Source organism: Peromyscus eremicus, chromosome 9 (assembly GCF_949786415.1).
Source record: "Peromyscus eremicus chromosome 9, PerEre_H2_v1, whole genome shotgun sequence".
Taxonomy (NCBI): Eukaryota; Metazoa; Chordata; class Mammalia; order Rodentia; family Cricetidae; genus Peromyscus; species Peromyscus eremicus.
The window spans coordinates 34928884-34956814 of record NC_081425.1 but is presented as its reverse complement, the minus strand read 5'-3'; the positions used below and the strand labels follow the sequence as shown (position 1 = coordinate 34956814).

Below are 27931 nucleotides of genomic sequence, written 5' to 3'. Positions count from 1 at the left end.
CGCAAAATTCAATGTAATTTTGTTTGATGACAGTGATACCCTTAAAATATTGCTCTCCTCATGACATTAAATGATGTATTAAAAATCATTTAAAGACATTAGACTATTAGTCAAAAAACTAAAAATCTGTGAATAGGGTTCAATGATATTTTTTCCATCCATTTCAACAATTGTGTAGTTATCATACAGTAAGTATTTTATAACTGTTTCCATTCCCCACAGCTATGTAAAGGCCAAACTAGGTTTTAGGGCATTTGGGTTTTATACAATTTGGGAGGTGCCACTTTAAAATTCACGTAAAATTGTAAGTACATAATCAAATGTAAAGTTTGCATATGTGTACAATGAGAAAAATAATTATAGTTACCATTATATTTAAACTTTCTCTCCATACACTAAAATTGAAAGAGTCTAGAGAAGCAGCATGGTGCTCACTCAATCAGTTAGTTGCCTGATACTATGCAATACTTTCCTCCTAAACTTTGTTGTTCACTCTGGTCAATGCTTCATATTATTGATGTTTTCTTATGCCTTTTTGTCTAAAGAGAAAGAAACAACTAAGTTTTTTTTGATCAACATATACTTACTTTGGATAGTTTATAATAGTTTGTTTTAGTTTCATAGCTCATGGCTGAAAATGTCATGCAGTTTTAAGAAGTATTTTCCCAAACTGAGAAATCTTTAAAGATGCTTTTGTAATATGTGTGATTTAAAAGCCATATCTTATCTCAAGTTATGGTTTGATTAGTCAAGGAACCTGCCTATTTCATCTATACAGTGATTTCCTTCTAACAGCATTATAACAGGTTATTAAGTGAAAAGGATGTTTCTAGGAGTTCTCCCTACATTGAACCAGGCAGCAATTGTCTGGATGTGCATAAAATTGACAAACTCATATAAATATTTTCCAGTAACCTTAACCTATATCACCAACTCCACTTCTCCTTATCTAGATAGCTCCAAATTGTTCAAAGGAATCCTATGCTACCTAACAAGGGATGAAGTTCAATAGAAAAAAAAAACCCAGTGATCTTAATAAATGACAGTTAAATATTTTACTTTTGTATATGTAAAACAAAAAAAAAAATCACATGACCACAGGCACATCTTGGAGGAACCCTTCTCAGCCTTGGAATAAAACTGTGCAAGTAGGAGATCCTGATGTCAGCTTCAAATAAGCCTGCCTCTGAACATGATGTAAAGATTACATCCAAAGTCAGATGAAAAGCCTGAGACGAGAGCTCAGTTGGTAAAGTGTCTGGCATGCAGGCATGAAAAATGTCAGTTCAGATCATTAGCGTCTCTGTAAAAGCCAGAAGTTGCATGAAGGTAGAATATAGATATATCCCTGAAATTAACAGGCTAGACAGTCCAGGCAATTATATGCGCTATTGGTCCCTGAGAGTCCCTGTCTCAAAAGATAAGGTAGAAAGTGATAGAGTGAAAGACATTCCAATCAACTTCTGGACTTAATATATGGGTGTAGATGCACAGTTATGCATACAATCACCACACACACACACACACACACACACACACACACACACACACACACACACAATACACTGGCACCAAATGAAGAAAAATGTCAGATGAAAATAATGCCCATTACAATGACTTTTTCTCTTGAAACATCCCATTCTACACAACGTAATGAGTGACTTTAAGGAGAGCTCTTTATATTTGAGAAAGGAATATCTTTTTATCATAAGAAACAGATAAAATTTCATTTCCATAGATTAAAGTTTTCTTTTCTGAGTGAAATACGAGATTATCCTTTCGCATGTCCTCACTATTCTCATTCTCCCGATAAATTCAAATTTTATCACTTGTGTGAGATGTGGTCCTTAATGTCGTTTTCAGCTCTCTCATAAGATCCAAATCTCAGCATCCTATTGCCATTGATCGATCACAGGGCCAGAATTATCCAAAAGCTTGGATTGGATCAGCATTGACCACTACAGCAAGGATGGTTTTCAGGTTTACTTGACTCCTCTCTTGTCATCAGTGAATCTGTAAGTTGTATGTGCATCACTGGCCTCTTTCTCACTCCTCCACAGAACATCCTTTATGCTCTGCCCACTATAATATGTTTTCAGTAGCCTCCACCTTACTTTAGATCTGCTTTCCTGATCTACACCCATGTCAGAGGGGCACATTCAATACCTCCTCATCTGATAGCAGGATCTGCTGCTAGACAAGTCAAAATGTTGCTTAGATACACACACAAATAGCTTCATCTATGATTTCTAGGCTATGGAGTAATTTTTAAGCCCCCTTGATGAAAAAAGCTTCTATTTCCTTTCCTACCTTGCTCTATACATGACCTCTACCTAACTCATTCAGTTTTTTACAGTTTGGAGACATATGATGCTATTTAATTCTGTGCTGTCATTTTCACATGTGTTTTCTGTTATATGTAACATTCTTATATTTTTTCCAGTCCATTCCTTCCTTTACATTCATTGCATGTGGGCATCAATTAATATTATTGCTTAGCAAATGACAATGTCATCATAATTTTTATGTTTTTATCAACAGACCTTAAAGTTCAATGTGATCAGGAATTATATTGTTTATTTCTGCTATCTGAGTAAAATATAGTGTCTGATATATAGGGAATGATCTTATATATTTTTAATGAATAGTTAAATATAAAATTCTTTTGAGATATGATTTAGATAGTTAACAGGTTAGTTAGATTAGACTATTAAAAACTGTTTTCCAAAATTTCATAAATTCCTAATTAGTGAGAGACATTCAATGAGGTCCAAAATTATTCTTAATTACTATGATAACTTGTAAGTACTGCATATGCTTATTAAATATTAAAGTGAAATATGCAAACATATTTTTGTCAGCCATATTTTGAGAGAGATATGTCATAAAACAGTGACAGCACTGATTACTTCTTTAATGTGTTTCCATAATGACTATAATGTGTTATCATAATTTCATGAACTTTGATGCTCCAAGCCTGAGTTGATTATAACTTTTCTTTTTCATCTGTTGATAGCTTGGCAACATAGAGAATTCTACTCCTTTGTTCTACTTCTTGCACCTTAGTGGGTATTAAGATCTTCAAAAGAAATGAAATCAATAATACTATGATATATAGAAAATAGTTGAATTAGCTTAGTATGTTAAAGGAGTGATTTATAAATCAGAAACTCTCGGAGTGTGCAGAAATGACACAATATCTCTGAAGTGCTAATGTGCTTGAACACAGCATTTATACTTTAGCAGATTCTGACTCAACGGAATTTCACTATTGATGGTAATCATTATAGAAAAATTCCATGGTCAGTGAATGCTTAAAATGATCATTAAAGTCAGTTGTTAGAAATGATAGATTTACCACCAATATTATCTATTTTATGTCATGTCTCTCCATGACCATCTCTTTTTTATCCTGTTAAAATATGTTCCTATATATCAATCTAAAAAAGTACAATAGGTATTTATGTGTGTTTATAAATAAATGGAGTATTTCTGTGAATTAATATTCTGGAAGTAAATAGTTGATTCTCATGTCACTACAGCTTTATTTTCCTTAAATTTCTATTACATGACTCTTGGAAGTTCTTTATCAACAATAAACACCCACCTTACATTCCTCAACGTTTTCCCTCAATTTCATGATAGACCCATCTTGTAAGATGGATGACTGAAGAATGTTGGGATCTCTTAATTTATTTAAGACAGCATATAGAAATGCTTACAAGTTACCATAGTAACTGAGAATAGTTGTATATCATTGACTATGTCTCACTGATTACTTTTGGGATTTGCTTATGGATATTTAGTAGGAATGAGACATTTTAATATTTCAAGAAAAAATACTATATTAAACAAATTTATGTGGCTCATATAATTTTAAGATGATTATAAGTGAAATATATTTTAGTTCATTAGCTGTGTCACTTTGCATGGAAATAATCAATGAGCTCATTTACAATTATTTTACTTTATGTCACATTAAGTTACCTAGAATTTATCTGATTTTATTCCAAATTATTCATGATTCTGCTACAGTGTTACACATTGTAAACAATGAAAATAAGAATGTTAACTTTCTCTAGCACTTGTCACACATACAAAGTGTGGTCTTCTCAATTGTTTGTATATACTGATTTTTTTCTACTTGATTTGAATAGTACAGTTGTCAAGAAGTGTCTATTATACCAAGAAAAATTAATACTTAGATTAATTAATTAAAACTTATTACATCCCAGTTATTTAATTTGCCAAAAGAAGAAATGGCTAATTTAAGCTGATTCTGTGTTTTTGGGTAGTGAATATCTGGAAAGAATGCTTTTGTGTAGATGCCTAATACTAGTTGACTATAAGAAATGTTGAGAGAGATCAGCAAACTTGAATCAGCTGCTAAGAGCAGGATATTGTCTATTTCTTTTGCTAATACCTAGCTAAAGTAGCAATAGCAGATTCAAGGTCTAGATCAGCTACTTATGAGCTTTGTGATAATGGCCAAGATACTTCATTTCTCTAAACTCCAACTTGTTCACATGTGAAAGAGAGAAAATTGAGTACATTTTATAAGATTTTTTTGTTGGTTTTAAGTTAGACAATAAGTAAAATGTTCCCATTATGCTTGCCATATAGAAGAATAAGTAAATTATTTTAATGCAACAAATGCAAACAGTACAAAATAGTATGATAAATTACTTAAGAAAAGAATCTACAGAAGATCATTAATTAGAATTGATCCATAATACATTGGATATTTTATGCACTTAGGTATAATACTTGAAATAGCTGGAAATCTTTGCAGATTACTGTAACAGGTCTTTCTTTGGACCACCAGCTCCTAAATACATACATGGGGACTTATTATTAGACATGAAATTTTGGCCTTAGTGTAGGCTTGTTACTAACTAGCTCTTAAAACCTAAATTAACCAACTTATATTAATTTATGTTCTGTCACATGGCTTGTTACCTCTCCTCCATACTGTATGACCAACTTCCTCTGCATTTAGCTGGTGAACTCCTCCACCTCTCAGATTCTTCCCCATCTTCCTCTCTCTCCCTGGAAGTCTTGTTTACCCTCTCTTACCTAGCTATTGGCCATTCAGCTCTTAATTATACCAATCAGAAGTTGCCTTAGGCAGGTGAGGTAAAACAGAGCCATCTTCACACAGTGTGATCAAATATCCTGCAACAGATTATATTCACATTGATAGAAGCAATGCCTAAGAAAAAACTATAAGCTTTATTCATCTTTTATATTCAAACAATTTCATGAATTCTCTAGATATACCATTTATTGCAGTGTCTTCAAATTCATGTCCTTCATTGTTGGCTTTACTCATTAACTTCTTCTTCTTCATGTCTCCTCTTTCACTACTTTTCACATATTGACTCCTTCAATTGCTATTGGCTAATAACTCACTAATTTATTCTCCAGAATGCAGATATTTATATCCCATTAGCCCACGCTCTAGTGGCCATCTTGATTCCCATATACCAAGCTAAACATAAAATGATCAATAAATGACTCTCTCTTTTTGTGCCTATTGCAGTAAGCATTGCTATCATCAACCCAGTTATGAACAATGAAAATTCTGGTTTCATTTTTAAATTAATTTCTATACTTCAGCTCCCACATTGCAGAAATGACAATCTATCAAATGTGTGGTCATTTCAGAAACCATGCCTAATGCTACTTAACTGTAAGGAATGTTGAGTTCAGCATACTTGAGTTAATGGCTAGGAATATCTATATTTGTTTCTATCCTTTTTTCTGAGCTCTACAGCCTCTGGTTCCTGGCCCTCCAGGTAGTATCATGCATGGGCTCCCTCTCTTAGAGTGGGTCTCAAGCTGGACCAGCCATTGGTAGTCAACTCCCACAAGTTCTGTGCCATAATTACCCCCACACCTTGCAGGCAAGATAATTTTTATGTTGAAAGTTTTGTAGCTCGGTTGGTGTTCTAATCCCTTCACTCAAAGTCTTGTCTGGTTACATAAGAAGGCTGGTTTAGGCTCCATATTCTCCATTACTAGGAGACTTCACTAGGATCACCCTTGTAGATTCCAAGGAGTGTACATTGCACTGTTTCTACCTCCCACCCTCCTTGCCACTCCCAAAATACCCTCCAAATTCCAGTCATTGCTATACATTCTCCCTTCATCCCCCCACCTGATCCCTGCTGTTATCATCCTTATGTGCCCCCAGTTCATCCATGAAATCTATTCTATTTCCTCTTCCCAGGGAGATCCTTGCATCCTCCCTTAAGCCCTCCTTGTTTCTTAGTGTTTCTGGGTCTGTGGGTTGTAGCATGATTATTCTTTATGGATAATACCCACTTATAAGTGAGTACATACCATGTTTGTCTTTTTGGGTTTGGCTTATCTCACTCAGGGTGACATTTTTTTCCAGTTCCATCCATTTGCCTACAAATTTCATGATGCCATTTTCAAACCAGCTGAGTAATATTCCACTGTGTAAGTGGAATATATTTTTAATTCATTCTTAGATTGAGGGACATCTAGATTGTCATCTGAGAGGTTTTGTCTCACAACTGATGGTAGCAGATGCAGAGATTCACAGTCACACACACATTAGGTGGAACTTGGGGAATCCTGCAGGAGAGGGGAAGAAAGGATTGTAGGAGCCAGAGGGGTCAAGGGCACCACAAGAACACAACTCAGAGAATCAACTAACCAGGGCTCATAGGAGCTCACAGAGACTGAATCACCCATCAGGGAGCCTGTATATGTCTGACCTAGGTCCTCTGCGTACATGTTATGGTTGTGTAGCATGACTTTCTTCTTCAACAACTAACAGTGGGAGTGGAGGTTGTCTCATTCTTTTGCTTGCTTTTGGGCCCTTCTCCTCTTCTTGGATTGTCTTATCCAGTCTCAACATGAGGGGAGGTGACTAGTCTTATTGCAACTTAATATGCCTTGTTTGGTTGATATCCCTGGGAGGCTTATGCTTTCCTGAAGGGAAAGGAGGAGGAATGCATATGAGGTAGAGGGGTGGGGTGGGGAGGAATGACTGGGAGAAGAGGCAGGAAGGGAAATGCAGTGGGGATGTAATATATGAGAGATGAATAAATAAAAATGAAAAAAGAGTATTTATAGTGTCTGTTTCTTTGGCAGTTGGGATGTAATATATGAGAGAAGAATAAAGGAAAAAAAGAGTATCTACATTGTCTGTTTCTTTTGCTAATACCAAGAAAAAGTAACAATAGCAGATGCAAGGTCCAAATTAACTACTTAGCAACACATATGATGAAAACAGATTGGCAGCATCAGGACTTTGAATTCTGGGTGATTATAGTCACACAGAATGCTCTACAAGGACTAGCATAGGCATAAGATGGAGTTGTGTTCTTGTCCCTTCTGATTCTTTGCCCATAGAGAATAGTCCTGACCAGGAGCCATGAAGAATGTTCTGATTGTTTGTGTCTAAGTATGTGGTGCTAATAATACCTCATTAAAAAATATCTCATTTAGTAAATCTACATTTTTCAGGATACATTCTTAATATAAATTTCTTTAAAAGGATATTTTTGATTATAGGTTTTGTATACTTGTTTTTCAACAATACTATATTTCATATTGTATAAATATACAAGAATATTGTTCTGTAATATAGGAATAAATATATTTAATTTCTGTATCTCAGGCAGAATTATAAAGGAAATGGGTAACCTCTATAGTCATAGTTCATAAGAATTTTCTATTCAAGATTTTTCAGAAACTGCTTGCTTTGCATTAGAACTTGGAGGTCTGATCTTTTCTGAAGAGAAACAGAGAGGGAGTAGATCTGGGGGAGAGTGGAGGTGTGTGTTGGGGAGCTTGGAGAGTCGAGGGAGGGGAAACTGTGGTCTGAATGTATTGTATGAGAGCAGCATCTATTTTCAGTAAAAAAATAATATTTTTTTAAAATAAAAGTACTATCCTCCCTCCCCTCCACATAGCTATTCACTTTCTATATTTCAGACATGAACTATAGAATACTTCATTTAAGGAACTTTTTTCATACCTGTCTATGATATACTCTCTGCCTTTCCATCATCAAAGATGGATGATGCATCCACAGGTACACATTGAGAATTCAGTCTGCCTGAAGCCTAATGAATGGGCTATGATAATTCCTACATGTTTTTTTGAATATGATCCTTGTCTATTGCCATAATCCTGAAGATGCCAATTCCTGCTGTCTTTTGCCTAACTCTTCTTCAGCTTACTATTTTGAACTCCTCACATGTCCTTTTCAATGTCAGATTTCTTCACGAATTCCTAAATTTCAAGCTTGCAGAAGAATCTTCCAGAGAATGATGACTTTATACATCAATAGTCATATACTAAAATTGTTAATAGATAAATCTTCCCTTCTTCTTTAGTTTCAATGGACCTTCTAATCTTCTTCTTTTTTCCAGTGAAAATCACACCTCAAATTTAACACTGTTTTATGTCCTAAATTTATTGCATAGAGACCTCAATATTGACTCCCATAACTTTACAAATTTATCATCTTGGATATAGTTTCTAGCCTTCGGAATTCTTACCTGTGTATATCATAACTAAAACAAATGTTGCTCTGTGAAGACTGGAGGAAGCCCTCAGCAGGTGAAGCCCTGAGTGAATGTTTTGTTGACATGTTGACATGAGCCAGCTGGCTGTCAAGGACTCATGGGAAAATGACAAAGCCATCCTGATGTGTAATCCTAATTTGCCTTAACATCAAAATCTAGAGTCAGATACTGAGGGTGAAAGCTGAAAGAGCAGAGGAGCAGCAGCCACTAGAAACTTCTTACTTCTACCAATCCTCAGACCAAATGGAAGCAAGTTCCCATCTCCACCTGCCTTATATTCCTGTCTCTACCTCCCTAATGCTGGGATTAAAGATTTGCACTACCATGTTCTGTTTCTGTTTCTCTTTTAGACTGGTTCAATCTCAAGTAGCCCAAGTTGGCCTTGAACTCCTGATCTTCCTGCTTCCTCCTCTCAAGTGCTGAAATTAGAGGTGTGGGCCACCACTGCCTGGCTTCTATGGTCAACTAGTGGCTAGCTCTACTCTCTGATGTCCAGGCAAGCTTTATTTGTCAGAACACAAACAAAGTATCATACAACACAACCCCGACCACACACACACACTGGTGAGGTTCAAAGGGATGACAAAAGGTCCATGTGCATATGCTGAAAGTATGTCAGAAAATATCCACTTGATATTTTTCCCTGGCCTGATTTTCATGGCCTGAAGACTACTCCCCTACAGAGACTACCCCAAGGTAGTTAAACTTGCTGCCTTGTTAAACAGTGTATGTTAACCCTGCTTCCTTATTTATTTATATGTACAAGCCATGACTCCTTTTCAGCTGTATGCAATACCTCTGCTTGTTAACTGTATATAATAAACACGCTGAGCTTCCAGGATGCTGCTTCTCCATCTGTGAGCACACTACACCTGATTATAATTTTGCTGTGTGTCTATATGTTTGTCATTTCTTCATTCCTTCATTATCCCAGTCAGGCCCATCCCTGGAGCTGTGCTGGATGTAGCATTGCTCCAAAAACTTTTTCGTGTCAGCTCCTAAAAGAAAACCTATAACTTTATATCCACTATTTAGGTAATTTTCAAATGTTGTGATCTGCCTATTGTCTATTGCTACAGATATATCAGCATTTTGACATAGAATATTTATTACAATGTTTAACCTCAAATCCTCAGAGTCATGTATTCATGGCATTAAAAGTCTTCACTTTAGTAACATAAAGAGGAGTTAACCTAATAAGCTTTTGACCCATGGGAATGAATGAAAACTATGCACTAATGCATAACTGAGCCCCATTAGTTTTATTCTTCCATAAAACAGATGTCTGTCTGATCTCCAAAGCTTGTATGTGTGAAGTCTGCCATTTCCAGAAATGAATCTTTGATTTACTGTTGCCCCAGACTAATTGAAAAAAAATGCTCTGTCTCAGCTTTGTGATTCGTGCATACTGGCTATGTGGTCAGTGAAGGAGAAAAAGACCAGAGATTTTATGGAACAAGGGCCATCTGTGTCTTACTCTGAGACTGTTCTTTAAAAATATGGGGCATCTGTGATAAACGGAGAGTAGTCATAAACATTTGTCTGTATGTACTAGAAAAAATCAAATTTAAAAGTTGACTATTGACTAATAATTATTTTCCAAGTGGGTTTAGATTTTCAGTTAATTTCTGCAGACATCTTTGGCTGTGGCTATAATTCTAGATGAAGATGATGTTAAAAATGAAGAGCACCACATAATTCCTTTCTTTTTAAATACAGAATTTCTATAATAAGGTAAATTCATGTAAGCACAAAATCAGGTGTTATGCTTAATATTCTTATGCAGCAAATAGTGATCTGCAATAGTGAGTTTAACTTTGTTTATTGCAAATAAAGTATCAAAAGAGATGGCAGACTAGGAAAGTCTAGGAATCAATCTCTGCACCTTGACAATTGCAATGGCAGAATCCAGTTGATACAATTATTTTGGACATTGAGAGTCTATTAAAGCCTTGCAGTTTCCTGGAGAAGCTGCAATTAGTTTAAATCAATCTCAGCTCCTAATACTATGGCCACTACCAGTCTCTTGTTGCTCTGACCTGTGACAGGCAATTGTGAGTATATTTCTAGTATAACTCATATATAGTTAACAGAAAGCATAGAAGTCAGACAAGAATGATTACTCCCAATATTAAAGGTAAGTTCTGATTGCTGCTCAGACATAGACCAAAAAGAAATAAAACATGTGTATCTCTTGCTTTTCAGCTCTTCCTGTTTTGTTAGCCTTTTCTGCACTGGGTAATGCAAGTTTCAGGAGATTAAGTGCCAGTGTGCTCATGTTCTTTCTCTTTCTCTCTTTTCCACTTTGAGCAGCAAGAACAGTAAAATCTTCATTATTCATTATTTAGAAACAAATGTTTATATGAGACAAAATGGATGTGACCATTCATGTCTAGGAAAAGGAAAGGGCTCAGAAAAGCCATAATAAAGTCTTAAGTTTTTACTCAGGGTTTTAAAAAAGTAAAAACAACTAAAAACACCAGAAATCAAAGTATCCAGCCATCAATTCCTAGGGTAAGAAGGGATTAGGATGTCCAGAGTCACTAGGTAACTAGGTTCAAATGTCTTAAAATGTCCACTTTTCAAAAAACTTAGCTATACAAAGGAACTAAAAATTATAGCCCATTTAATGAAATTAAAAACCTAAATCAACAAAACTTATTCATATGGAAGACCTCTGATAGATCAACTATAAGACAATATATTAAAGCAGAACACTGAAAACACAGGCACTAAGATCAACAATTAATGAACGGTACCTCATGAAACTGAAAAACTTATGTATGGCAAAGAATGCCATCTTTCAGACAAAGCTACAACCAAGAGAATAGGAAGATTTTTGGCAGCTCCACATCAGCTAGAGGGCTAATATACAAAACATATAATGAATTCATAGACTTGATACATAAAAACCAAATAACACAGTTGAAACATGGGTAAAAATCTAAACAGAGAATTCTCTGTAGAAGATACACAAAATGACTAAGAAACACTTAAAGAAATGCTCAACACGATTAGCTATCAGGGAAATACAAATCAAAATTACTTTGAGATTCCACCTTACACCTGTCAGAATGGCTAGTATCATTAATACAAGGGACAGCTCATGTAGAGCAAGTGGAATACCTTCCATTTCTGGTGGGAATGCAAACTTGTGTGGCTACTATAGTAATCAGTCTAGTGGTTCCTCAGAAATGTGGAAATATATCTACCTCTAGCCCAAACTATACGATTTTGGGGCATTTAGCCAAAATATGCTTTGTACTGCCACCGGAAAACTTGCTCAGGCATGTTCATTGCTGCTCTACTCATAATAGCCAGAATTGGAAACAACCTAGATATTATTCAACAGAAGAATGAATAAAGGAAATATAGTATTTTTACACAATGGAGAATTACTCAGCTATTAGAAACTTGCATTATTAAATTTTCAGACAAATGTGTGGAACTATAAAAAAGTTATCCTGAGTGTGGTAACAAAGACACAGAAATATAAATATGGTGTGTATTTGTTTATAACTGGATACCAGCCATTAAATAAATGATAACCAGCTACAGTGTATAGACCCAGAGACGTTGAGCATAGAGGAAGGAACTAGGAAGACTGGAGGGAAAATGGATCTCCCTGAGAGGGGAAATAGACTAGATGGGTGGACAAAATGTGTTGGGGGGGGCAAGAAAAGTAATATCAGATAGGAAGAGGGTGGGGAGATGGGATTGAGGGAGGGAATAAGGAGAAATAGCTAGAACTGAAGGGCATTGAGTAATAGTGTGAAAAGCTAGTGCAGTGGAGACTCTCTATAACATATGAAGGTGATCTTAATGAAGTCTCCAAATAATAAAGAAGATGGACCCAAACTGGCCATCTCGTCAAGCAGGAGAACACTGAATGGACTCAGCAGGTTCTATTGACTCACTTATATGTAATGGTCATGTGTGAAAAAGAGAATTTGGGAGGGAGTGGTAGTGCATCAGAGAGGTAGGAGGGAGGGAAAAGGATGTGATTATATTTTAATTAAATAAAACATCTGCCAATCTAGCATAGAAATAAAATAGAGTTACTACGTGATTCAACAATCCCTTCTGTGATTAAAAATCCAAGAGAATTTAAAGAAGAATCTTCAGGAGACAATGTGAGCTCATGTTCACGCCAGTATGATTCACAACAGCTAAAAAGTAGGACATCTCCCCATTCTTATACTAATGAGTAAGTAGCACGCAGTACATACCTACAGTGTACAATTAGGGAGCATTAAAATAGAATGAAATTGTGTCATTGTGACAATATGGATGAAGCCTGAAGATATTGTGCTAAGTGAAATAATCATAATCCAGTCTCATAAATACAAATAGTACATGACTCGTCTTACATGAGTCACTCGGAAAAAAATTTTAGAAAGAGTCCAGTGAGAGATGCCAGGGACTGGAGAGAAAGAAAATGAGGCTTTTCCTTACTGAACATGAGATTTAGTTTTTTGGGGAGGCGGCTGCTGGTGGTGGTGGTAAGAAAAGAACAAGCACATTTAACGTTGGTGAACTGTATACTCAAAAGTGTATCTCTCTTAGTGACTTTTCACGTATTTTGTCATCATCTAAAACTTTTGGAGAACAGTTATTCTTAAGGCTACAATAAATCGTTATTTTTAAATTAGTGAAAATGTTGGAGAATCCCTCTCTCTTGGTCAGTATGGGATGTGATCTCTTATGGAATGAGTTTACTAAATTATTATCCTTTCTTTAGGTATTTGTGTCCAGGACAATGAAATATGAACGTTAAAATATTTCAGCTGCTGGTTCATTCAGCACTTGCCATCATTGGAGCACTCACCACATCAAATATTTCCCACACCACCCCTGTAGCATTTATAAGCATGCATTGGGGGTAAAAGTGATGTGATAGTAAAGTGATTGATATGAAGTAAGAATTGACTTTCAGAAATTTAAAGCTAGGAAAATCCTGAGAAAACTAAGTATCTCAGATCTCTCATTTTGCAGGCATGGACTTGGGAATCACTATAGTACTCATGAAAGTATATACCAATCTTATCCCCCGTATCTTTCCTATTAAACTAAACACCAATGACAGGCCACCTTCAGTGGTAGGTAAATTTCTGAGCATGTTTTATGTTCAAGTAATATACCATTCATTCATCTAGTCTTTACAAAAATATAAAGCAGTTCCTATTATTGTCCCCAAAATTTTATACAAAAAAATTAGAGTCCAAGCAGATGAAATGATTTATGCAATGTCATCCAAATACAACTTTTGTCTCTTGCATAATGTTTAAACATATGATTGAACAGTTCAGCCTAGCTGTTGTTTAGAAATTACTCAAATGCATTATTTAACTAAATTGCTGTATATGTAAATTCATATTGTTTAGAGAATACATATATATTTATATATAAATACACACATAGACACACATATGCACACACACCTGTACATATATATTTTTTCTTCTTGGACTTTTAAATCTCCCAATTCTCTAGGAAAAAGAAAGCAATCCACTTTCTCTTTCTTGCTCAAGGAAGCACGAAGTTACAAGTTTCTCCTTTGTAAAGAACCTGGAGAAGTTCCACCCTGCTAAACATGGGCTGATGCAGTAAGAAAGAAGCATAGATCTTGAGAGCAGCTATTTTACTTTCAGTAATCGAGTCTCAAATTTTGCAGCCATCCTGCATTAAATAATTAAATAATTTACGTGTCTCAAGCTAGAACAGCATATATTAAGGTCCATTGACAAAAACAAAAAGCAGAAAAGGTTTTGGCACACTGAACTACATAATTTGTATGATTTACGTCATGAAACTTGGGAGAGATGTGATTTGAAACAGCTGAAATTCAAGTATATGAATATATTTACACAGGCTCCCAACTTGTTGCTGAATCACATTCTGTGACGAACCTTTACTTCTCTAGCCATGTTCCCTCTCTTTCAGCTTCATTGAAACTCATCTCTCCATCCATGATTGTGCCTCTCAAATATATAAAGACTTGGGTGCTTTACTATATTTTTTTTTTGTAAAGACAATTGTGAGGCAAGAACAAATTCACATTGAAATGCAGATTTGCTGCATCACCCAATACACCCAATTGTCAGTTAGGTAACATGTGTATTGAACCATCTTGAAGTTATTCAAATGTGTATCTCATCAAATGGACAAACCACTAAGCATAACAAATTGGTGGTATTCTTGGAGGAAAGCACACACTATGCATCCTAAGTGAATACATTTTACAGAAGTTTAGAATGTACTGCAACCAAGATAGCATTGCATTCATGTTTTATAAGATGTACGATCCTTTGGTGGTAGAACATAACACTTTGATAGAATTTTCTTTTACTGACAGCTCAAAACGAGGGAAGGTTAACAAGCAGGGCCACACAGAGAAATATACACAAAGAAGATAATGGCAAATAAAACTGTGGAAGGCAGCTCCTGTATCTCAAATCAAACTTAAGTCAGGTCTGTTTCCTTGGGTTCTTGTGAGTTGAATTTGAATGACTATGTGGGTTCTAGGAGCATATCCAGTTATCTGCTATCCAGTCACTGGATAATTAGCACATTTACTTCTGGAGAGTCACCGATTGTGATATATAACTAATCAACTGTTCAAAAGAGAATTCTAACTGACCTCTTGTCAGGACAAAATAAAAATAAAGTGTTATATTAATTAACAAACAAAAATTTATTGCAATTTGCTATCAAACATGCCTGAAAATTTGGACTTGAAAAATGCTTATTTCAGCTCTGGTAATAGTCTAGGCAGATACACATGATTCGGATAGATGAACAGCATTCTGTAGAAACTTTGCAGCTTGTGTTTTGGCTCCCATGGCTCTTTCCCTTGTCTGGGATCTTTTCTGGATACTATTGAAATATCTTTCCTTGCTATTTACTCCTTCCTATCTGATTTTGTCTACATTCTGCTCAGCATGAGTTGATGCTATAGGCTCATAATTCTGCATCACGTCAGTTCCAAAGCATTGGATCCCACTGATCTTGGAATGACACCTCTGATAGGAGGAGACAAAATCAACCTTGGAGCTGTTTGTTTCGGGTATTTGTCCCACTAACAAAAATTCTAATGCAGTATAGTAAGCATGTATGTATGAATGTGTACATGTAGATATACAAATAGGATTTAGAACAAAGTGTTTTATTGAAAGAGCTTTGGGTTATAATAAATTTACCTAATTGTGGATGACTTTAACTTTGAAATAAACTTGGTTTCCTTTTTATAGATTTTGTCCCATCACTGAAATATTGTGAATTTGATCTTAAATTATTTCTTTGGTGTTTTTAACCTAGTAATGAAATTTGTGTCACCAACAGTTTAAGCATGACTTTAGGAACCTTATACACATATTTTGGGTTGTATATATAGTTAGAGCAAATTTTTTTTTTGCCTGGGGAATGAATATGTTCAATTCATGTACTTAATGTTCTGGTCTATGTTTGTTAATCATTAAATAATGATTGTCAGTAAATTAAACTGCTTTTTAATATTCACCTTATTTTTTTGCACAAAACATTGTGTAAAACATCAGCAGAAATAACAATAATAACTTTAATAATAATAGTTAACAGAATTAGAGTAGAAAACCTAGTGAATTCTACTTAAACATGACCTGAATTGTTTGCTTTTTTTCTTCTCTAGAACTTGTCAAAGATAATTTTAATTTTAGTTTTCCACTAACCTTTTTTATTTCACATTATTTTACAAATATTTGTGTTTCTGTGATTTTAATAGTTAGGAATTTTCTGACTACATTGAACTCACCTATCCAACATAGTCTTTCCCTTTTATCAAAAATGAACTTTCTAGTTTCACTAATTCTCTTTGAAATAATTTGTACTCTTAAAATTAACTGAATCATTGGCCCTCAACTATTTCCATTTGCTGTATATTTGGAAAAGGAAACAGCATGTTTTATGTGTCTGACCTTTAGCAAGTTTAGAAAAAAGTACAAAAAATTTATGACAGAACATCAACATGCTTACTTTCATATTGACATACACTTCCTCTGCCACCAGTTTGGGTGACATTACATTTCTTTCAGGGGTTTAAATTGACAAGATCTTGACAACCAAATTCTTGGTTCAAAATTGGACATTTGGATCTACTCCGATTTTCCTCTTCTTTGTCACTAAACTTGACATTTCTGATATAGACGAGTTTTATGTTTTTTTTTCTTTATCCTCAAATTCTACAGGTTGCACTGAGCATCTTAATGTTCTCCAGTCCCTGATAGTCTCCAACATTAACTCATATCCTTGGCAGCTTTGCTTTTCATGATATATGAATGCTAATTTTATAAGGGAAGAATAAGCAAATAATTTTAGTGGGAAAATGTCATATACAAAACACTTCCTTAATTCTTCAATTAATGTCATGACTGAGAAGGTTTCAACTTATTATTTTTTATTTTATTTCCCAAATAATGTTTATTAAAGAACTTTTCATCAGATTCAAGTACTGCTATTTATTATATATGTTAAAGTGGGGAGTGTTTTTCCAAAGTCAGATCTGAAGAACAATATGGATAAATACTAACTCTAATGAGCAACCCCAGTGAGAAATATCAAATGAAGTTAGTTGTAAATTAATCATAAAATATGCCAAACTGAACAAGGAAAAACCTCTAAGGCCTCAGTCCTACACAAAGAACTGCAGGAAACTGAATGAATCTGGTAGTGGGTGAAGTGGCCTACTGTAGAGGAGAGCACACTAATCAGTTAATTGGTTGCCCAGTGCCAGATGGTCAGACCTGAAAACATACATACAAGTAACATTAAATGGAGTTAACACATTACAAATGGGAAAATATAAGTATATACAAATACATATATGCATGCAATAACAATTCATGAAAAAAGGCCATGAATTTGAAGAAAAGTGATAAGGTTATTGTGGGAGGGCTTGAAGGGAGGAAAGGGGAAGGAAAAAATGTTGGGATAATCTTTGTACACTGTGTGAAGTTGTGTTGCTATTTAACCTCACCTACTTAAGGCACCTTCTGATTGGCTTAATAAAGAGCATAATGGCCAATAGCTAGGCAGGAGAAGATAGGTGGAACTTCTGTGGAGAGATGGGAACTCTGGGAAAGAATCTGAGGCACAGGAGATTTGCCAGCAGATATGGAGGAAGTCAGACATACTGTGCTGAGAAGAGGTAACGAGCCACATGGCAAAACTTAGATTAATGTAAATAGGTTAATTTAAGTTAAACAGCTGGTTGGGAACAAGTGTAAGCTAAGGCCAAACTTTTATGATTAATAAAATGTCTCTGTGTCCTTATTTGGGAGCTGGCATTCCAAAGAAAGACCTGCTACAGAGAAATATTCTGATTAAGTACAATCTAAAAAAATGAGTCACAAAATGATATATTAATCAGTGTTTGCAACAAATCACTTTTGAAAGTGTCATTATTTAAAAAAAAATTACATCTAAGCAAGAGGAATAGTTAAAAGGTAATTACATTTGCAGATCATTCCTGCACCCACAGTGCAACATTGCAGAAGAGGAGTAGAAAGATTGTAAGAGCCAGAGGATTATGGAGTTGGCTGAAATTTGTGTCTTTCAGTAATATCAGAAGCTACAGCAAAAATCTCACCAACACGGCTACCCAAATGCACGCTGAATAAAGACAATATCAATGGAGATGTCAAATTGTACAGAGAAAAGCATGAGGCCTGAACCCTACACCAAGAACTGTAGGCAACTGAGGAAAGCTAGAACAAGAGAGGTGATCTTCGCTGAGGAAGAACATAGCAATGGGTTGTTCAGTGCCAGTCAGCCCTGAAAGCATACGTAAAAGTAGCATAGTATGGACTGAACATGCAATGTTTAGGAATGTAAATGTATATACATATATGTATGCAATTAAAAAAAAAGACCATGAATCTGAAGGAAAGTGAGAAGAGGTATACAGGTGGGTTTGGAGAGAGGAAAGGAAAGCAAGAAAAGTTTTTAATTAAATCATAATCTCAAGGACAAGTTTGTTTGTTTGTTTTTTTAAAGTAATCCGGGTAACATCATTGTATTAGTCATTTTGTTTTTCCTTCAACACTTTATCCAAAATTGATAGGAGGTTTTTAGTGTTTAAAAAGTAACAAGATCTCCTTAAGAAAGAGAAATAGAATAAAGAATTACAAATGCATGGGGGCAGCTGGAACTGAAGATCAAATTGGAAAGGGGAGAGGCAGGCTGACAAAAGAGGGAATATGGGAGAGAGAGCTAAAATTAGGGGCCATTTGAAAGTTAGTATGTGAACCAAATACAGTAGAAGATTTCAAAAATATGTACATATATTAAGGTAATCTAAATGAAATCACCAAATAATGAGGGAGACAGAGCCCCAACTTTCCAATTCCTGTTACCAAATGAAGATTTCAGTACCAGGATTGGGTTCCATCTAATTGAGCTGTTGGCAAAAAGGGTCCAAAGAGAATTCTCAAACAACAATCTTCAACCCCAGGCTATTGCCAAGACTATACATTGCTCTCTATAAACTGATAGCAAGGTACTTTTCCTGAAGAAATCCTTACAAAACTCATTGAGCATGAAGAAATCAACCTAGTCCCTACATAGAGCCATCACCCCTATGTGCAAGAATCTTTAGTATAAAAAGGTACTTTGCACTCTGCTAAAAGACAGAATAAACACCACACCAGCCACAAATCCTGTCACCTACAATGGATTCCTGCCTGTAGGATATACTAGTGCAATGGTGGCACAGAGCTTATGGGAGTAACCAACCGATATCTGATTGGACTTAAGAACACTCCGTGAGATGTAACCCATAGCAGATACTGCTCAAGTGACCAAGAACCTGAGACTAGATAGTACAGGATCAGTGGATAAAACCAAATCTCACTGTCCTAAAAACAAATGTAGCAATAAAATGATTCCTAATGACATTCTGCTACACTCCTAGATTGGTACATTGTTCAGTCATCCTCAGAGAAGCTCCCTCCCTGCAGCAGATGGCAACAAATACAGACCCACAACCAGACATTAAGCAGAGTAAGAGACCTTGGAACACTCAGACCTAAATAGGATGTCTCTCTTAAATCTCTCCCCTAAGAGCTCAGGAAATGCCATGAAAGGTGAGATGGAAAGTTTGTTTGAGCCACAGGGGATGAAGGACACCAAGCAAACAAAGGTCCTCTAAATCAACATGATCAAAGTTCATATGAACTCAGAGACTGAGGCAGCATGCACAGGTCCTGCATGGGTCTGCATCAGGCCCTTTGTATATATGTTAAGGCTTCCAGTTTAATGTTTTTATGGGATTATTGAGTGTGTGAAGAAAGAGGTCTCTGATTCTTGTGCCTTCTTATGGGCTCTTTTCTTTCTGTTTGTTTTATCTAACTCCAGCGTGAGTTTTTTTTTTTTTTTGCTTTATCTTATTTTATTTTATTATTATCTATTAAATGCCATTTTTTTCTAATGAGAGACAGCAACAGAGTGGATCAGGATGGGAAGGGAGGTATGGAGGAACTTGGAGGAGTAGGGGTAAAGGAAGTGATAAACAGGATATATTATGTGAGAGGAAAAAAAACCTATTTTTCAATAAAAGAAAGAAAAAGTGACAAAACATGGTACAGCCAAGTAGAAAAGTAGTTCTATTTTTACTGATTTCTTCAATGGCTTGACTAGTTTACACTCCCACCAACAGTGTGTAAAACTTTTCCCTTTCCCCATTCTCATGAGCATTTGGTATTGTTGTCTAAATATCTGCCATTCTGACTGGAGTGAGATGGAGTCTCACTGTATCTTTAATTTCATTTCTCTGATGTCTCTTGATATTGAACCTATCACAGAGATATTTTCACATCAATATTTATTACAGTACTGTTCACAATAACTAACTTACAAAAACCACCTAGGTGTCCGGTAACATATAAAAGAAAATTAAGTTTACATAACAAAATTGGAGTATTTTTCAATTATAAAGCAAACTGAAGTTACATTGTTTTCAGTAAAATGGATGCAGTTGGAGATAATCATATTAGGTAAATTAAGTGATTCTCAGAAAGGAAAATACCATGTTTAGTCTCATTTGCAGCCCTGGATTTTATATAAACACATGAGATCAAGTGTGAACACATGAAAGTAAAGTAGAAGGGAACAAAGGGACTAACAGAAGGCAAGCGAGGGAAAAGATGTTGTTAAGGGTGTGTATTGGGAAATAGGCTCAAAGTGCATTATATAGTTATGGGAAAATATCCTATGTAACCCAGTAACATATACAGTGAATATAGACCAATAGGAAAATAAAAAAATTAAAATAACATAGAACTAAAAGAAAAGTGGCAAGTTTAAAGATCTCACGAAAACTAAGTGCACCATTTACATAAGAATCATTTGCTCTGATAGTAAAAAAACAAAAAACAAAAAACAAGTTTTCATTAGTTTTGACTTAAGTTTCTATGTGTAGTTATTTTTCGGTTAAATCTTTTTATGTGAGTAACATGTATTCATCATAGAAGTATTAATTTATGTACATATTTTTTATTTAATTTATTTTACACCCTAACTGCAGTTTCCCCTCCCTCCTCTTCTCCCATTCCCTCTCCCCACCTCCCCTTCACACACCTCTCTTCACTCAATTTACTCCTCTGTTTCTGTTCAGAAAGCAGCAGGCTTCCCATGGGTATCAACAAAGCATGGCGTATTAAATTGCAGTAAGACTAAGCACCTTCTCTTGTATTTAGACTAGGCAAGGCAATCTAGTATGAGGAATAGGTTCCCAAGAGCCAGCCAAAGCATTAGGGACAGTCTCTGCTCCTACTGTTAGGAGTCCCACAAATAGTCCAAGCTACACAACTGTCACATATATGTAGAGGGCTTAGGTCGGTTCCATGAAGGTTCCCTGGTTGTTGGTTCAGTCTTTGTGAGCCCCTATGAGCCCAGATAAATTGGTTCTATGGGTTTTCTTGTGATGTCTTTGACCCCTTTGGCTCCTGCAATCCTTCCTCCCTCTCCTCAGCAGGATTCCCTGAACTTGGCCTAATGATTGGCTGTGGGAATCTGCATGTGTTTCCATCAGTTATTAAATGAAGCCTCTCTGATGACAATTGGGGTAGTCATCAATCTGATCATCAAGTGTCCAGTTTAGGCTACATATCCACTATTGCTAGGAGTCTTATCTGGGGTCATCCTTGTCGATTCATAGAAATTTCCCTTGTATTATGTTTCTACCTGACCTCAACCCCCCTTTCCAGTCATCTCTTTCAGAATTCTCCTCCACCAACCACGTCCCCAACCTGATCCCTCAAGTTCTTATGCCCAATTGCCCCCAGTCCATCCAGGAGATCTCTTATTACCCTTCCCAGTGAGATCTGTGCCTCCCTCTTTGGGTTGTCCTTGTTATCTATCCTCTCTGCGGCTGTGGATTGTAACATCATTATCATTTATAGTTACTATCCACTTATGAGGGGTACATACCATGTTTGTCTTTCTGGGTCTGGGTTACCTCACTCAGGATGAATGCTTTCAAATTTCTTGATGTCATTGTTTTTAACAGCTCAGTAATATTCCATTGTATAAATGTACCATATTTTCATTATCCATTTCTTGGTTGAGGAGCATCTAGTGTGTTTCCGGTTCTAGCTATTACAAATAAAGCTGCTATGAGCTATAGTTGAGCAAGTGTCCTTGTGGTACAATTGAGCATCCTTGGGTATATGGTCAAGAGTGGTATAGCTGGGTCTTGAGGTAGATGAATTTGGAATTTTCTGAGAACTGCCATATTGATTTCCAAAGTGGCTGTGTACATTTGCAATCCCACCAGCAATGGAGGAGTGTTCCCCTTGCTCTACATCCTTTCCAGCAGCATAAGCTGTCATTTGTGTTTTGATCTTAGCCATTCTGACAGGTGTTAAGGTGGAATCTTAGAGTCATTTGATTTGCACTTCTCTGATGGCTCGAGGATGTTGAACATTTATTTGTGTTTCTCTGCAATTTGAGATTCTTTAGTTGAGAATTCTCTGTTTAGGTCTGTACCCTATTTTTTTAATTGGATTGTAATTTTTGACATATAGTTTCTTGAGTTCTTTATATATTTTGGAGATCAGCCCTCTGTCAGATGTGGGGTTGGTGATCTTTTCCCATTCTGTAGGCTGCAGTTTTGTCCTATTGACAGTGTTCTTTGCCTTAGAGAAGCTTTTCAGTTTCATGAGATGCCATTTATTAATTGTTGATCTCAGTGTCTGTACTACTGGTGTTATATTCAGGAATTAGTCTCCTATGCCAATGCATTCAAGGCTATTTCTCACTTTCTCTTCTATCAGGTTCAGTGTAACTAGATTTATGTTGAGGTCTTTGATCCGCTTGGACTTGATTTTGTTCAGGGCAGTAGATATGGGCCTATTTGTATTCTTCTACATGCCAACATCCACTTATGCCAGTACCATGTGTTGAAGATACTGTCTTTTCTCCATTGCATTATTTTGGCTTCTTTGTCAAATATCAAGTGTCCATAGGTGTGTGGATATATGTCTGAGTCTTTGATTTAATTCCATTGATCAATGTGTCTGTTTTTATGCCAACACCAAGCTGTTTATTATTGCTATAACTCTAAAGCAGAGCTTGAGATCAGGGTTGATGATACCTCCAGAAGTTGCTTTATTGTAAAGAATTGTTTTGGTTATTCTGGTTTTTTTTGTTTGTTTGTTTTTTTTTTTTTTTTTTTTTTTTTTTTTTTTTTTTTTGTTGTCCCATATGAAGTTAAGTATTATTCTTTCAAGGTCTATAAAGAATTTTATTGGAATATTGATAGGGGTTCCATTGAATCAGTAACAGTTTTTGGTTTTTTGGCCAGGCCTGCTTGGTGGAAGTCTTCTAGGGTAGGGGGTAGGGTCCATACACGTGGCTGGGAACTAGGTACAATTGCATGGGCTTGGTGAAGGGTCACTGGGGGCAGAATCCAGGGAGGGGTGCAGTTATTATGGCAGGCAGTCACTAACCAGTTCTGGCAGGTGTGTTTTGTGCCTCAGTAGTGGAAGTCCACTGGGAACAGAGGTGGGGGCCCAACAGCAGCAGAGCCAGGGAGGATCTGGGATGGTGTTGGCCTGGGGAAGAGTCCTGGAAGACAGAATCCAGGGAGAAGTACAATTCTGCTGGCAGGCAGGTCACTCACTTGTTCTGGCTTGTGTGGCCTGAGCCTGCTTGGCTGAAGTCTTCTGGGCATGTACATGATTTTTAAAATATTCTAGAACATCAAAAGATTCTCTTCTTAGTTAGAAGGATGATATCTTTGATGTTAATAAAATTCTGGACTAAATAGTAATAACATTTGAGAAATAAATCTTTTATTGTTTCTGTACTTACAGGTAAGGATGGTACAGTTTTGTCTTCTGCCACTAAAATAATCAGTTTGCATCTAGCTGCAGAATTTTACAAAGCAGAGTAAATATGTCTATATGATATGATAATTTCCTTTGTAAATCTACAGTTCTGAAGAGTAATTAATAATAAATGTTGTTAAACATAGAGGATACTTTTCTTATATCTTACAAAGGAAACAAATAATGCTTCAACAATTAAACATTATTAGAGAGAACAAGGTGGGTACATAGGAGGGACTAGAGGAGAAAAAAGGGAAAAGGGGGGAGTAATATTATTATATTTAAATAAAAATATTAATTAAAACTACACTGGTATTCTCAGTTAAAATAAGATGTATTGGACTTGATTATTAAAGCTTTGTCTTGGAGCCTGAATAGACAATTATTGACACAGACAATCCTTCATACTTTACCAGCATGAAATTACAATAAAAAACGAATTGTAGAGATGTCAAAAATGTCCTTGAAATAAAAGAAGATGACTCTGAACATATTGTAAGAGTTAGTATAAGTTTCTCATCACAGGAGAAAATGAAATAATTTTGTATTCATTAAACAGACTTTGAAATAATCTTCAATTAAACAGACAATAAATTACCAAGTCCTACAAAGATAAAACCTTAATCTTTCACTGAATATTTTCAACCATTTACTTGTCATGCTTCAAGTTTTCTCTGCCTCTAATTGTGCTTATGTTAACAAATATGTCCAGGAATGAGAGAAATAATGAAACAGGCTTTTGAATTCCTGAAGAGCCTATCATAATGTTATTTCATATTAGGATTGGATATGTCAGCCATGTTAATTAAGGAGCACAAAAATGGAGAAATCATTTCTCTGTTAGAAATATTTCTTAAATTGAACTGAGTTACTTATTCCAGATATAATTATTTTCCATTATTTGATGTAATATGACAAATTTGACATTTTAACTTTTGAATGCCAGTTTCATAAACATGTTTTATATATCATATGTTTCACATAATGTAGAATATGGCACAAATATTTTTGGATACCATATCTATAATAATATCCTACATTTATGTAATATAAATTTAAAAGACTATAACATTAGATAACTAATTTAAATAGAAAATATCTTCGAGTTGGGTGCTATTTTGATTGATTTTGGAGGTTATGAAATAGTTGTTAGAACATTTTATGTACTCAATATGTTCATACTATTTTCCATACTTTATCTCTTATTTGTTGTGTGTTGTCATCATCCAGGTATGGTGAAGTTACCTCTTAGTGATATGCTTCTAGTAGGGATTCAAAAGTGATTGGATGTGTACCTCTCATAACTTTTTCAAACTTATTAAACACAGTCTAATATTGAAATGTACACACAAGGAAAGTATGGTATCTTTATTTCATATGTCAATAAACCCTCTCTTCTATATATAATCTGTGGACACCACGATGGTTTTATGAGAACTTAGTGCAATTATAGTATAAGGTAAGTATGATTACATCCCTTTTGGTACAATTCGATATGAAAATGCATTACTGTGTTTTATATTGTCTATACAGCATAAGCTTTCTATGTTAATATCACATATTAAGGTTCCCTTAATCACATATTAAGATAGTGCAAGTGATATCTATGTAAATGAGTTGTTATGCAAGTGTTTTTAGGTTAGAATTTTTTCTTAAAATATTATTGCACAAGTAAATGATTATGATTTTCTTTTAAATGAAACTACTTCCAGGAAATCATTCTAAAGTATAGCAACAGAAATTAAGCTAGGACAGGAAGGTTCTGAAAAAGCTCACTGATCCAAAGGGGGCTGTGGAGTAGGGGACATTGTGGACCAGTGAGCATCTAAGATATGACTACAGAGACATCTAATCTCTGGAGTCCCCAAAGATATCCTCCAAGAGGAACATCATTTATATTCACAAATTAATGTTCAACTTTTGTAAGATGTAAGTATCAAGAACAGAAGAGGGATCTTGGATTTCGACTGTTTGCAGTCAAGATTATTGGATATGGGGAAAGGAGAACCCTGTGTTGTATGATATTCACTGGCACCCTGATAGCACAGAGCTGAGTCTTAGAATGGAACAATCTACAATCCTGGCCCAATCAGTGAAGGGTTTTCCTATCTTACACAGGAGGTTTTTGGTAGTAATTACGTATTTACATTTAAAACCATTATGCATTTAGCATGTTTTTCCCTTATAGCTGAAAAGTGTATGGCCCCCAAACAGGCACTAAGTACGAACTGAAATAAGAGAAAAAGGAGAAACACTGGTGATGTCTAGCTCATATTTTCATTTTGAGTATCAAGAACCTTATAAAGTAATTGAATAAAAGTTACATTGGAATATGTTAAGAGTTTAATATAATAGAACAAAAAATCTGAGTGAACAGGTTCAGGCTCCATATGAAAGACTCATATCCCTAAAGGAGAGAAGGTTAACATACTGTATAATGGAAGTAGTTGTATCCATGCCAGATGAGGCAAAATGAGGATTTCAATAAAATAGAAATGAGTATTCTGAAAGCCAAACTGTGAACATATGACTTTATTTCCATGTCAAGCTGTACTTTCACAGTATGTTGGTGGTTGTTATACTCCAGTTCTCAGGATAAACATTGAAATATTAACACTTTGTCAATGGGGTTAAATGCTTTGTTCCTTAACCTATTATCTGACTGATAGAATTGAGATATTAACTATGATAGAATCATATTCAGAGATTTCTCTATTCAGCAATTTTGAAAGCTTGGTCATATTTATATTTGTGAATTTTTGTCAGAAAACCAATTTCTATAAAGAAAAGATGATTTGACAATCCAAGTATATTGGTTTATTTATAGAGAAAAAGAAACTAAAATTTAATTGTACTTAAAGTATTGACATTCCCAGAAATAAAGACAGGTAAATTATAAATTGTATAGATTTTAGATAATACCTGCAGGTAAATAGGACTACTTTGAAATTTTAGCACTCAATTACACCTTAAGAACATGTGTTTTATAAAACTAGAAATGCAAAAAATAGGAAATATCTTCAAAATGCATAACCTACACTTTCTCTTTTACATGAGGTGTTATCTTGGTATGGGTCTCTATAAGTTAACAAAAGCTTCATTTGGCATGCCATTTGAGATGATTAAGATGAAAGAGGAAAGTATCACTAATTGGTAATGTGTTACTAACAAAGAGATCATTTAATCAGTTTACCATGGTTAGCTAGAGACTTTAGAGCACTACCCTTATGGGGAGTTTTGAAGAATATTTTAGTGTCTTTGTTTCTACTTAAAATACAAATGTACATGGCCTGTGCTGCTGACAGAGGGCATATTGATGTCCCTGAACCATGCTGCTGCCATGGGCCATGTTGATGTGAGTGGCCTGTGCTGCCACTTGAGGCCATGTGGGTATCTGTGGTACTGTTGTGTCTGTGTTGATGCTAGTGGTCCTTGTTGCCACTGGAGGCCCTGTTGATACCTGTGATCTGTGCTGCTGCCAAGGGCCGTGATGGTGTACCTGGCCCATGCTGCAGCTGAGGGCTGTGTTGATGTCTATGGTCTGTGCTGCCACTGTAGGCCATGTTGAGGTCTGTGATCCCTCTCTGGCTAAAAGTCACTTGGATGTCTGTAGACTATGCTACCAGTAGAGGCCATGTTGAGGTCTGTGATCCTTGTTGCTGCTGGAGTCCATGTGGATGTTTATGGTCTGTGCTTCTGCAGGAGACCATATTGATGTCTGTGTTCCTAGTTACCACTGAAGGCCATGTGGTCATATTAGTGTCCTTGGCTTGCGCGGCAGCCAAAGATCATGCTGAGGTCCATGGTGATCTGTGCTGACACAGGAGGCCATGTGGATGTCTGTGTTCCTTGCTGTTGCTGACTGTAAATGGCAAGGAAGCTTCTATTGAAGTGGTATCAATGACTACAGACTCACGGTTGATAATGATACGCGTAGAAAGCTTCCCTGACAACCTCTCCCCCCAATCTGACCCCCAACGCCCCCCCCCCAAAAAAAAAAAC

The 27931-nt window shown here is 35.8% G+C and overlaps 1 pseudogene; it reads right to left on the bottom strand.

The window, feature by feature from the left end:
- LOC131919829 (tubulin alpha chain-like) overlaps positions 1-27492 on the bottom strand; it is an 84934-nt pseudogene extending 57442 nt beyond the window's left edge.
- Positions 27493-27931: the final 439 nt, after the last annotated feature.